This window comes from Amblyomma americanum, chromosome 1 (assembly GCF_052857255.1).
Source record: "Amblyomma americanum isolate KBUSLIRL-KWMA chromosome 1, ASM5285725v1, whole genome shotgun sequence".
Taxonomy (NCBI): Eukaryota; Metazoa; Arthropoda; class Arachnida; order Ixodida; family Ixodidae; genus Amblyomma; species Amblyomma americanum.
The window spans coordinates 405,689,472-405,703,682 of NC_135497.1; the positions used below are offsets into that span (position 1 = coordinate 405,689,472).

The 14,211-nt window shown below is 46.3% G+C and overlaps 1 non-coding gene across 1 annotated transcript; it reads right to left on the reverse strand.

Moving 5' to 3' along the window:
- Nucleotides 1-887: 887 nt before the first annotated feature.
- TRNAW-CCA (transfer RNA tryptophan (anticodon CCA)) lies at nt 888-959 on the reverse strand. Its single transcript has one exon. It is a non-coding gene; the product is annotated as a tRNA-Trp (tRNA).
- Nucleotides 960-14,211: the final 13,252 nt, after the last annotated feature.

A 14,211-nucleotide genomic window follows, 5' to 3' on the forward strand; every position in this document is an offset into this window, starting at 1 on the left:
ACAATAGCTTACAGCGTGTCTCGTTTCGGCTGTTATGAATGAAGCCCACATTTCGCATGCACAAAAGCGCTTCCACGCCCACAGCGAAGCGGGGCGCACTTATCCCACTTCTGTAGGCCGGGGTGCCGTTTTAGCTGGCACAGAGACGAGAGTGTATGTGGGCTTTCGAACAGATATTTGCCGAGTCCGTATACACTGGCGGCTTCCAATCCAGCTTCCCTCCTAGTTGCTTACTTAAAGCATCTCGTTTTTCGTTGCTTCGCATAATAGTCGTTTGATTGCCACTGAAGATTTCTCCAAAGAAGAAAAATCTTACAGAAACACAAACAATGCACTCTCCCAAGAACGTGGAAGAGAATGCGGCACTGTCTCTACGTGATATCCTGAGAGAAACTGTATATGCAGGCTTTGTGGTGAAATGAAAAAAAAAAAAACGTTAACTACAACAGGTAATTTCTCCCGGTTTGGTGCACAGTCAGATGCCGAAAAAAAAGCGCTGTGAATTTTTTCCCAGCCTGATCGAATGATTGGATGGTCAATTTTTTGAAATCTTAATTTTATTGTTCCTCTGCAAATGGGTTTCGTCTGCTTGCTTGGGCACCCGAGGGCCTTTACCGCAATTTGACGATCGCCGACAGGAAAGCGATCGGGCAGTCATTATTGCCTTTCATGATCTATAATGTGCGACATTGAAACTATCATGAAAAGGTCATAGCAATCTTAGTTAGCCCGCAAAAAGAGACTAATCGCACGTTTGCAAGTTGAAATTTTCACTTTTTCGTCGCATAATAAAAATTTTAAAACAAGTTCAGCATTTAGTGACTTTTATTTGTATGCTTCATATCAAAATGTGCGATGCTCAGGAGTGTGTCTATAAAAAAAGGTTGTGACCCGGACGTGATTCGAACACGCAACCTTCTGATCTGGAGTCAGACGCGCTACCGTTGCGCCACCGAGTCGACTTATTGCCCGCGTAATGCAGAGTTCTTTTCAGGGCAGCTCATCGTCTGTTTCGTCTGGCCTCTTCCCGTGCTATCTGTTTTGCGCATCGTCTTTTTCAAGAGACAGATGTGCATCTGCAGTTGGATAGGAGGGGATTCTCGGGAGTCTAAGAGATCGCAAAGTTGAACGCTGCATTTAGGCAATTTACCTCCGAAATCTCTCAACGATAATAGGGAAACTTGCATTTCATTTTTTCTAACCTTTCCTAGATTATGGAAATGTTTGTGATATTGTTTGAAACTGCAGATGTTGCCACAAATAAGGCGGGAAGTCTCCACGCGAAGAGCTTTATATGGCGTGATTCTCCTATTTAAGTTGCACTGACACCGCGTGGACTTAGAAAAAAAAAGACTAGAAGGTAACGTGGTGCTGTATAAACTGTCATTCAGAATAAAGCAATTAAGCATGAGCATAATCCATACCAGACATCCAAGTAGGGCAATTTAATGAGTAACAGAAATCTCACCTAAGGGAGGGAAACAGTACAGCTGTAATTGATATTATGCTTATCCTCAGAAACAACAGACTCACAGCAACTCTCTGCTTATGACATATGGATACAGAAAATCCGTCTTCGAAATGAACTCGCGCGCGCGTTCACCCCCCCCCCCCCCACACACACACGCATGCACGCACGCACGTGCACGCACGCACGTGCACGCACGCACACACGCACACACGCGCACGCACACACGCGCCAGCACACACACGCACACACACGCATACGCGCACACGCATACGCGCACAGGCATACGCGCACACGCGCACGCACGCGCACACGCGCACACGCGCACGCGCACGCACACGCGCGCACGCATGCACGCACGCACGCACGCATGCACGCACGCACGCACGCGCGAGCGCAAGCACGCACGCACGCGCGAGCGCACGCACGCACGCACGCACGAGCGCACGCACGCACGCATGCACGCGCGAGCCCACGCATGCACGCGCGAGCGCACGCACGCACAGACAGCTGACTAAAATTTCAGCGGAACACCTAATTACATTGAGTGTTGGCAATGCGATATCATTCCAAGCTGTTTGTGCCCTCACCGCAGGTGACTGGTTTGGCTTGTGAAGGTACCTAAGATGCCGACCCGCAAATGGATTGCTCTTCCTGTTGCGCCGTTTTTTTCCCCGATTAGGCTTCTAATGCTATCACTGCAACACAACAGCTAACCTGCCAGCGGGAAGCTTGACAGGTTCCCCAGTCTCTTTAAAAGGTAAAAGACAGCTACTTCCATCAGCACAATAAAAAAACGCAGATGCACTGTCACTCTCATGACCTCAATAAGTGAGTACCAAAAATATTGATACTATTGTACCTGGTCAACACCGGTTCACAAGCGTCGACACCTCACTTTGTTTTCTCACTCCAAGCTCCCGTCGATAACGGCACTTCTGCCAGTTGTCATTTCCATAGTGCATGCGGTTGGAACTAAAATAAAACACACGCACAAAAACACTGCAAGCACCCCTCGCCACCGCGACTAAAAATTGAACTTCGTTCGCTGTCTGTCTACAGCATGGAGACAAAGAAGTAAAAGCAAGCATGGACCTGAAGATCAAAATAAAACACCAACGATATCCAAACGTTTCTTGCACTGAAGGGTGAGGCATACCGCGTGTTTCCACGAATCCGGCCACAGATGTTTAAAAAAAAAAGTCTTTTTGAGCTGTAAAGGTTGCTTTGGCAGCAGAGCAATACAAGTGTTGGTGGACATCAGAAAACCGGTGAATCATGTAAACATTTGACCTGGTTAACAAATTTATCATTTTTAACTTTTTTACTATTGAAGTTAGGCGCCTGGCTGCAAATAGAGATTAATAGCCTGCCGTTAGCAATAGCCATATGAGAGTTCAGAATTTAGAAAAAGCCATTACTCTTGCCGCTGTGACTCGGCAGATTTTGATATACTCGCGCCTATAAAGGTGCGCTTTTGAGATGCGCACGGCTATGACGGGCGAAAAGCGACGGCCCGCATCGTGTCACTCCGTGGTTCGGGTGCCTTGTGACCGTCTCTGAACCACCCGCCCAGGGGTGCTCGCTCCTGATCACTGCTCCAGTCCACACGGGAGGGAGAAGGTCACGTGGTATGTGGTCCCGTGGGACTTGCGTTGGCCCATGGCTAGAGTGTCCCAGTACACTCTACCATGGCTGGGTGACGTGTATTTGTGACCGCGGAGTTTGCAAGACGAAACCCGGGGAGTTATCGTCGTTGACAGCAAAAGAGGTCCCAAAAATCACCGATGACGTCACCGTGGTATCAAAGAAAAATAAAATTTCTTCTGAATGTGCGGGGAATTGATCCCAGGACTTTCTGACTGCGACGCAAGTACATGGGTTGCCTTACGACTCTATGGTAATGAGTAGGTGTGTTATTAGACAGGTGGTTAAAAAATTCAAATGAATAAATACAAAACAAAAACGATGCTTTCGCACTCAAAGCACACAAGAAGACTGATGTGGCCTCTGTAATTTTATAGTTTTTCTTGAGCAGGTCTATAAGACCAGGCTATACTGCCGGTCATTTCAGCACGGTGATCACGGCGTCCTTTATGGCGTAGATATCTCATGTTTTAGTCAAGTGTAATGAAAACTTTTAAATAAATTTTCTCGCCAATAAATGCGTATTTTGCAGCCGGGCAGGCACCGATTTAGCCAGAAAGAGCCACAGAGTCGACTTTTCCCGAAAACAAATTTTGGGAGATGTCCACAGTTTTCCTTAAATCGAGTGGTTGAGAGAAAACCGAGCATTTCTTTAATATAATGGCCCCAGAAATAGAACATTGTCAGCAACATAGTCACAAACAACCAAGCATTCCATTTTTACTGCAAAGAAATATTAGCCAGAGTTCTCCTCAGTCCGTCTTTAAAGTCCAATTTCAGTGATTACCCTGCTGCTTAGCCGCTGGTCAATTGATAAAGGGTTTCCTTGACCGCTGGTCAATGGATCAGACTTGATTAGAAACACTTTGGGTTACTGCAATAGGGTGACCATGCTCTTCGGGATCAAACAATTGTGGAGTGCTCGTGAAGTGCTTGCTAGGCATTAAAAATCGCTCTCGGCAAGACGGTAATGCTAGTCACGTGAGGTAGTCGGGGCCGCCCGGTTTGCGCATGTCCAGCTTTCCTGCACAGCCCCTACCGTCATGTAGCGGCCGGCACTAGCGAACACCCCGTAACTCAACAGGGATATTTTAAAAGTAATTTTGAGATAAGTGGAGACTTCCTACAGATTCTGGGCGAACACGGTGATTAACAAGGCCAACTACTCCAAATGGCTGCCAAATCACAACTATAAAATACTTTCCGAGATTCCCGCGGTTCATTTCAGTGTTCTGCGCCACACGGCACGCAACGCAAATAAGAAATTCCTGTGGAACATACTAAAATATACAGGTATCGGACATGAGATAACTGATTTCCTAAAGGATATATACCAAGATAATTAAGTTCCAAATTGCACGGGAAAGGATAAGAAATATGACTACTGTCAAGGTACGCAAATGATTAAGGCAGGGTTGTCCTCTATTACCGCTGATGTTCGTGATTGATATATTAAGTATGAAAATGAGACTTCCAGAAATTTATCTAGGTTTTAATCTGCCGACAAATCTGGTGGAAAGGACGTAGAGCGGCGCCTCCACGCATTAAGGTATGCGGACGTTTTTGAAGTATCACCTGATAGCCAGGAAGAATTGCATACTCCGTTATTTCATGTGGAGGCGACAGACACGCTCTAGCTTCATTTTAAGCGCTATTTATCAAGTATGATCAGCTAAGAGATACCGCTGATCAGATGCTTACAATATCAGGCCATGAGATACCCAGACTGGCCGTATACCGATAATTCGGGGTACGGGCAAAATGACAGATAATATACATGGAACAGCAAGGTCAGACTGTTATAGGCGAAAGGGCGATAAGATGCTGCGATATTGAAGCTTAGGGCATTATGTGGGTATTACAAGTCTGAAGTACTGAGAAGTACTTGAAAAGGAATAATGGTGCCAGAAATATTTTGGAGAATGCGGTTTTGTGCCTACGGGCAGAAGTTCAGACGGGAATAGGAATAAGTCAGAGAGCTGTTGGAATATTAGCACTAGGGGCCCATGCAAAAACCACAAATGAGGCAGCACAAGGGGACATGGGCTGGTCATTGTTCGAAGCACGAGAAGCTCAGAGTAAAATACTATATAAAGAACACCTGAGGAAATTGGACAACAAGTTGGCAGCTAATGTGCATAGATACTTATACAGAAGGAGTGTTGACTCACATTGCCTGAAAATGACTAGAAAACTAATCACGAAGTATGCAGGAAACAAGGACGGAGAAGTAATGAGCTTTAAACGACCTGTGAAAAACGTCGAAGGTTATAAATGGATGATTTCCATGAAAAGGAAACAGGCTGTAGAACTATACAAAGAACAAAGACAAGTCAGTAAGGAATTGTTCAAGGATAACTCAAGAGGCAGCGCCCTACAGTTTGAAGCCAGATCGGGGGGGGGGGGGGGGGGTCTTAGAACGCAAAACAATAAACAGAAACTTAAGATGATGACACCTGTGCAATGCGTGCTAAATCTGTAGAAACAGTTCAACATCTTATACTAGAATGTGGGGTTATCAATCCGGATGTCGACGGAGTCCAAGTCACTTTCCGTGTGGCTCTAGGGTATTGAGATAACAAAGGTCATGTGGATGAATCTGTTTCAGAAGTTAGCAAAAAGCGATTGGAAGATGGGTAGCTTAAAAGCAGGGGGGTGATGTAAGGTCAAGATTAAAACTTGTTAAAGAAAAATGCAGAATTTATAGATAACACCTGTAAGGATGACTTGTTCACTATGAGAGAATCTCCCTCTTCAGTGGGAGGGGGGTTCGCGAGTCAATGTATCGCCCGACAAATCACGCACCACAAGCACAGATAACACCGTAAATTGAGGACTAACGGAACAACACAAAAATAAACAAGAAAACAAACGAACTTGCTCTGATTTCCAAGCAAAGGGGCGGCGTTTACACTAGTGGAACAACTCTGTAGCGTCCGAGCTCCGCTACGAAGAGACAGTTCTGAAAGCTACGCACTGAAGAAACAAAAAAAAATGGCGGTAGCTTAACCTGGCTAACCTTGGAATTCAGCGAAACGCAAGCACGCTCGCAAAGCGTCGCTCGTTCATGGCAGCTCCGCTACACGGTGGAGACAGCCGTTCTATATATACATACACGACCACGTGGCTATGACGTGAAATCAGTCTTACGACACCCCCATCGGATGTCATCATGTGGCTTCACATCACCCCATGGAATGTTCTTAAGGTCAAAGGTGAACCTAAAGGTCACCCAATGTCAAAGGCCAACTAAAGGTCACGGGTCAAAGTCAGGGGTCAAGGGTTCGGCCCCATAACTGTACCATATATGGTCATGCACGGCTATCCTTGGTTGGACTGAAGGTCTTTTAAAGACGTTGTGCTGCCTAGCCGAAGACTGCTCACCTAGCGTAGTGAAGCTTTTCGCTTCAAAACACGCTCCAAGAAACTACGCGACGAAAGTCGAGCCTCCACGCTTAGAAATGGCGCAGCCGCCGGTAGCCCGCGGTGTAGGAGCCGGGAAGGAAACCGCTCCCGCCGAACGTGAACCGTGAACGCCTCGCCAGCTGCTGGCCCGCGCAATGGTCCGCGCCGCCGGAAGCACGATGAGCGCGGGCAGCGCTGATCTTTCCCGTGCGCTGATCGCTCAGCCTAGCCGCTGGCCAGAGCACAGGTACGCTCACCGCGCTGACGCCGAAAAAGTTGCCGAACATGTGCGCTTGTGTTGCACTCAGATGCAACCGTTCTCGCAAGAAAGACGGCGGATGATGTGTGGTCGGCACGCGCAGCCTGTGGCGAGGAGCCAAGGGGTGCCGTAGCGCCCAGTATTTAAAAAAAATTAAAAAAATCCGAGAATTGTGGTAACTGTCACCAATCTTCTTCAAACAGGTCGCTCCATCCGTCCGTCCGTCCGTCCGTCCGTCCGTCCGTCCGTCCGTCCGTCCGTCCGTCCGTCCGTCCGTCCGTCCGTACATCCATCCATCCATCCATCCATCCATCCATCCATCCATCCATCCATCCATCCATCCATCCATCCATCCATCCATCCATCCATCCATCCATCCATCCAATTGCCCAGATTCCCACACGAGCCGCCACGGTCGCTCAGTGGTTATGGTGCTCTCCTGCAGATGATCCCAAAGACGAGGGTTATATATCCCGGCCGCGGCGGTCACATTTCGATGGAGGCGAAATGTTAAAGGCTCGTGCACTGTGCAATGTCAGTGCACTTTAAAGAACTCCAGGTGGTGGAAATTATCCGGAGCGCTTCACTGCGGCGTTCCTCATAGCCTAGTCGCTTTGGGAAGGTAAAACCTCGGGCATGAAACAAACCAAACAAAACCAAACCATCCACTCACTCAGATTACTTAAGCGTAGCTAGTGGCCAGCACCCTTTGATCTCGGCGCCAATGACCGGGCATGGGGCTATGACAGGGGGCTATGGCCAGGTGCGTGGGTTCCGCAACAAGGACGGCATGGGGAGATCGCGGCGCACGACGTGCTATGGTCTGAATCTTGATCGCACTATCCTATAGCACGCTCTGTAACATGACAGCGGCGGCGACGCTCTTGTCCACGCACCGTAATCACATTAATACTAAAGAATACTCTTCCACAGGTGGCCCCTTCAAAAGCTATGAATTATTATATTGTTTATGTAGCAGTACAGGGCTGTCCAGATTGCGGCTCCTCGCGAGTCTAAGTTCGGCTCGCTTCTCTCTGGCATCTGTAATCTGCAACCTCACCCCCTCTCATTTCTTCCACTAAAAATAGCTTTCCTAATGTTCTAGAAGAGTGGCGCTCGAAAGCAGCTGTTTGCCAGTAGGCGATATCCTGCGGAGAATCCACAAAATGAATCATGTGCAGCTCATAGAACATATTACGTCTATGGTCAAGCCGGTCCAGGCTGGCGAGCTGTGACCATCTTGCGTAGATGCCGCCATTTAAGCTGCCACACCTACTTTTTTCCTCCTCTGTTCAAACAAGTTAAACACAGCAGTGCACCGGGCTGTTGTGCGTCTCACCATGCGTCCCGTGCAAAATGGTGTGGACATAAAACAAAACAACGCGAGTACGAAGATGAACATCAGAGATATCGCCTTCACGCAGGAAAATGGTAAGCCCATTTGTCTCATTAGCATACTGCACTTTCACATTAGAAGGCGAGCAATCTCCAACGTCACTTCAAGGACATTCACAAAATATCTTCTCGCGACTATCAAGACCCATATGGTCTACGGCAGAACTTATTGGCCCAGCTCAAATCGCGAATTCAGAACCAGTGGTCCTTGAAGCAGGCCTTCAAGAAAGGAGCGGAAAGAGCAGCCGTGGTTAGCTTCATGATTTCATGGAACATTGTTCGTGCTAAATGATCCTATTCTGAGGGAGAATTCGTGAAGAAAAGCATCGGTGACTCTTGGCACTGTTGGACCCGCACAACAAGAAACTTGAAAAGATGGCCAGCCAACTACCAGTGTCATAGAACTCGGTCGAGAGGCGCGTTTCAGAGCTGAGCTCTGACGTCGTCAACAAGCTTAATGAGGTTCTAAGTAGCTGTAAAGATTTCAACTTAGCGCTCGATGAATGAGCGGATATCCGCTGCAAGCTGCCCCCCCCCCCCCCCAAGTCGGTATCTTCGTTCGTTATGCTTCATCTGATCACAGCGTGAGGGAAGAGCTTTTGGATATGGTTGCCCTCAAGGAGACCACTCGTGGTGTTTACAGAAAGGTCACCCTGTTAACAGCGTTTGACATATTCGGGGTTCCTCTGCGGAAACTTGCTGCAATTGCAAGCAATGGTGAGCTTGATAAGGTCAGAAAGAATGCAGGCTTGGTAGGTCTTTTTTTGCAACGATCCCCGCATTTCGAGTTTACTAGTAATCCAGTGCATTATCTATCGTGAGCCCCTGGTGGCGAAGGACTTCAGCTTAGATGTTGTGAAGAGGTCCTTCGAGTCGTCAACTACATACATCCAAATTCAAAAACCTACCGGCAATTCCGGAACTTCCTCCAAGAACTGGAACTTAATGACTGACCGAAATAGATGTCTGTCTTTTGTGCGGTACGTTGGCTGCCGGTGAGAAACATACTGTCAAGGTTTGTGGATCTTTCGGAGCCGATTGAAACTTTTGTGGAGGGGAAACAGAAGACATGTTCAAAACTTCGTGACAGAGGTTGGCTAGTCGATCTTAGCTATCTCACTAACGTAGTGCAGCGTCATAAAAAATTGCATATGTCTTAGCAATGGCAGAGAAAAATATCAGAATTTGCCCAAACAGTGAGCGCGTTTCAAAAGAAGTGAACACTTTTCCAAAAAGATCTTCGAACAAACCGTCTGATCCATTTTCCCAGACTGAAGAGCATGCTATTTTCTAGTACTGAATTGGATCTGGCCGAAGCTAAGCTTTGTGAATATATCGCCAACCTTGAGGAACTTGAGAATGACTTCGAATCTCGGGTTAAAGACCTATAAGAGCTCAAGCAATGTTTCGAATTTGTATTCAATCATTGAACAGTTGATAAGTTGAGTAGCGGCTTTTCAAAAATGAAATTAAAGCTCTGTCAGTGATGTTCGAGCTTAGGAAATTGAACTTCTGGAGCTCCAAGAAGACGATGCCTTGAAGGTGATGGTGCAATCTGTGCAGACGGCTGAATTCTGGCGGCAGGTGCCAGAAGCAAGGTATTGCCACGTCAAGCGGGTGGGCCAGAAAAATCTCTCAATGTTTGGATCCATCGACTGCTTTGAGGCTCTCTCCTAACCAATGACAGTCGCGAAATAAAAACAGCTTGCGACCCTGACGGGCGAACATTGAACTGAGCTGCTCAGTGCTGCAACCATGACATTCTAGCTGAACTTAAAGGTGCTTTCTTCACGATTGGAGTATCGCAAGGAAGAGGAACAATGAGCAATCGCTGCACGAGTTTGATTCACTGTTACCACCAGCTTTGTTGCAAGAAATAAAAAAAAATATTTACTACGCCCCTCATTATATTTCTGCTTTTCACCAAGGAATCCCTATCGGAAATCCTACCGAGAGCCATAGCGGAAACGTAGTGGATGGTTAGTGGCTATAGAGGAAGCAGAGTGGATTCTTGGTGGCTATAGAGGAAGCAGAGTGGATTCTTGGTGGCTATAGATGAATCAGAGTGGATTCTTGGTGGCTATAGTGGCAAAATAGTGGTACGGTCATAGATTCTGGCGCTATATTGACCACTATGATGCTGGTATCGGCGGCCATGGCGGTTTCCAGCAGAAGCTAGAGGTCAACATATAATGGATTTCGTCCGTGATGCTGGTTTCGTGGCAACGTGGTGGCAGAAACTGCTGGAGAAACTTCATTCATGGCGGATGTTGGCATAATACTGGGAGTGTAGACGGCTAGCTGTGAGCGATGGTGTCATGTGTTCGTTGATCATGCGAGGCAACCTGCGTCGTTTGCAGAGGGCTGACGCACCCGGAAGTCGAAGCACGAAACGCAGAGCACTCGGGGACTTCGGAAAGCTTACCCCCGAATGCAGAAATCTAAGTGTCTCGCTTGGACTTCACTACAAGAAGTCGGCTTGGAGCACCGCGGCGACCTCAAAGCGATTAAAACTGCTTTCGCGTTTCATAGAGGCAACGAGCACGGCAGGCACGTACTGGTCGAGAGGACCGCTGGCAGGCCCGTCATGGCACAGAGCGAAGAGGCGAGGACTATACGAACTTATATGCGCTCTCTGGGTGCACGCTATCGTGCACCCAGAGCACGCTATCATACGAAAGCGGCCGGCCGACCAGACCCCGAGAGCCTCGGGGGCTGTCTCCAGGCAGTTAGAGCACGTTTCAAGCGCTCTTTGCGGCCAAAGTGCGGGCGGACTCGTAAATAACACTACCGCAGCGACGGCTAAGTCCATGAGTTCGGCTCGTGCACGGCAGCGAACGGTGCGATGCCGGGTGTGCCGCGATGTCGTGGGTGCATGGCTAGCGTGTATTTGACGGCGAAAACGAAACAGGAACCTTCAATTTTAAATCAATAAATTAAATTAGGCTTGTTTTATAGCGACATCCAAATTTTTAATTTTAAGAAAGCAGCAGCAACTCAACGTCGGTTTTCGAGCAAGCTGTGAACAAATATTCTGCTCAAAGGTAGAATTAAACGCTCTGCTAAGCCTATCAATTCGCTTGCAATGCCATCAAGAAAAGCAGGAGCCGCGCGAAAGCCTCACCGCATGCATAACCGCACGTTCACCAACGCGAAGCACCTTAAAAGGTCACAAAAACGGCTTTTGCGCAGCAGTGAATGCCCCTTTGAGCTGTATGTCTGCTTTTAATGCTGTCTACACCGTGCTTTTATTGCTCAATCAACTGTTGAATAATCGTTCGAAGATAACTTCAATGGGTGAAGACAATTAAAAGTATGTATGCAAAGCTTTTCTAGTGCGGTACCGTGTAATGTACTATATATCGGCAGGAAAACATGTATAAGTATGGACCATGAAAACAACTCCAAATTTTTTGCTCTGGTATAGAGCCTAACACTAAGAAAATGAACGCGAAAAGCGTGGTCTGGCATGCTTATACCCTGTATGGCAAAAAATATTGCATTTCCAAGTTTTGGGAAGTAAAATTTTTCAGAATAATTCATTCGATATGCGGTCCATTTTCTTTTCTTGATTACACCTCAGAGAACAGCTGTCAGAACTAGGCGCCCTGAAGTGACGAAAATTTGTTAGAAAAGTGAACTGCTATACACTGTTATTTATTGCACTACAGTGTGTACATCTGCTATTATAAACAATCGACAAATTTCAAATTTATCTGGAGCATGCATGTATAAAGACAGGGACAGATTTGCTTCAAAAATATATTCTGTAATACACTATATATAAAGCAAATGGAACAGTAAACATATAATCATGCAGGCCAGTTTGCACACAGTCTGTCCACTTGAAATGCAAAAATAAAAATATACTTTATGTTCACAGTATTTACAGCTTTCCCTAGTTACTATACAGATCTCAAGAGGAAGGAAAAAAATCACATGAAGGGAGGACACAGCGGGACAGTATTTCAGCTGAATCCACATTTCGGTATTGCTTTTGTGTTGTGTACTTTCTACAAATAAGCACCAAGCAGCATAAGTGAATCCTGCTCCACTAGGATATAAATAACTATTATTGTACATTCACTAGCACAAACACATGCCAGTACAACTCCACAGATGTTTTCAACCTGTATCAAAATCATCATTTATTGTCCCTTAAGGGCCTTTAGGTGGGGCACTACATAATGCGGAGCAAAAAAGCAAGAGGACATTATGGTTACATAGAAAAAGAAGGCGAGCAAATTATTATAGGGCAATGCAAAAGAGTGTGGCCGCGCAGCAATACAAGCAACATCGAAAAGGGTGCTCATAATACGAATAGGGGTGCAAGAACTAACTCATAAAAAGATGTTAATAAGAAGTGCATTTGTGATACATAAGGAGTAGTAGGCAATGCATGTTAATTACAGCTAATGATAAGTATGGTTGAACAGTAGATTCGAGAATTTATTCAGATCGGACTCAGTTGCCATCGGCTCTGGCAGGTAACTGCTACTTCCAAAGTTCTATGGCTGATGGCAAGAAAGATTTATGGTAGGCATTAGTGGAACCATGTAAATGCTGCAAACTTAAATTGTTGAAAAGACGACGCGATGTTCTATTTGGTGGAAGTAGGAATGTTTTCTGCAAGTGAGGGAAATTGTAGCCCACACCTCCACCACGTATGTGTAGGGCAGGACTTCACGAACCAGGTTTATTCCAACCCGCAAACAGCCCAAGGGATGACGATGAGTATACACAGGTGAGGAAGATGAAGTGGCATACAGATAGGTGAGATGGATGAAACCGCAGTCAGTGCTCAAACTATAGCTTATGGAAAAGACGAAGTTCGGCAATTGTGTGATGAAAAGACAGTGGAGGTAAGCCGAGCGACAATTTTGTGCCTGAAACACTGATGCTGTGGTCATAACATCACACTATAATCCGGGCTGCACAGCTTTGCACTGATTCTAATGTGTAAATAAGATAAGTTTGGTGCAGGTTCCAAATGGGTGAGGCACATGTTCCAATTTTGAGCAAATGAACGTTTTGTAGGTGAGTTTGCGGATAGGAGGGAACAGCTAGCAATCCGCTGTCAGTTGAGTGATTTTGAACTTTCAGTGACTACGTTAGGATATGCTCAGACCATGAAAGTCTGCTATTATTAGTATGTACCGGTATGACTCTATTTGTGTTAGTGCTATTAGCTTAAGGAATCACAATAATTTAGATTATTACATTTGCAGGCTTTATGGGGTTGATGCTCTAAGCATGTGATCAGACGCTTGAACCCAGTTGCTGCTAACCTCAATCCCTTTCTATCCTATTTGGCAAGTCGCAAATCAATGTGTTTTCTTGCTGCAAAAATTCAATGAAAAGGCAGCAGTCAGCCACTTCCTCCGGCAGTACCACATTAAGTGCTCTGCCAGATGAGACAAAGCATTCTTTGATGTGCGGTGGTGCAGCATCCCTGTCTGCAATGATTATTGGACTGCACATCAAGAGGCAAATTTTGGCCTCTAGTAATAATATTTTTTCGATTCGCTCGTACGAGCCACTGCATGTTTTGATGAATGTTGAGTCAGAACGGGATGGTCGCTTGTATGCAGTGCTATGAAAGACCTGCTTTGTTTGTACAAAGCGCTCGTACTGAAGTGTTGTGAATGTACTCGTGCCTAAGCGATTATTCACAGCATCCTGCTCTTCAGCGCTTAGAGCAACGTCTTTCCCCTTGCCTAAAAGACACAACTTGCCAACATGTGTAGCCTTCTGTAAACGGGGATACCCAAAGGTCTCCATGCAAAACTCTTTCTCGTGGAGACACAGAAAGCTGCTGCTCATCACCTTGCGCAGTTGTTGATGCATAATAATATAATAATGCGTTCAACAATTTGCTGAGGGATGCCATTTGCAGCTGACACCTGCCGAACTATGTGTCCATTTCCACCTTCAAAACAAAAGAAGAATGTGCCCACAGTGACCCAAGTGACCGAGCATAATTAGCCAAATGAAGAAGCACATGAACATTAAATGTCAAGCTGGCAACCCCATATAA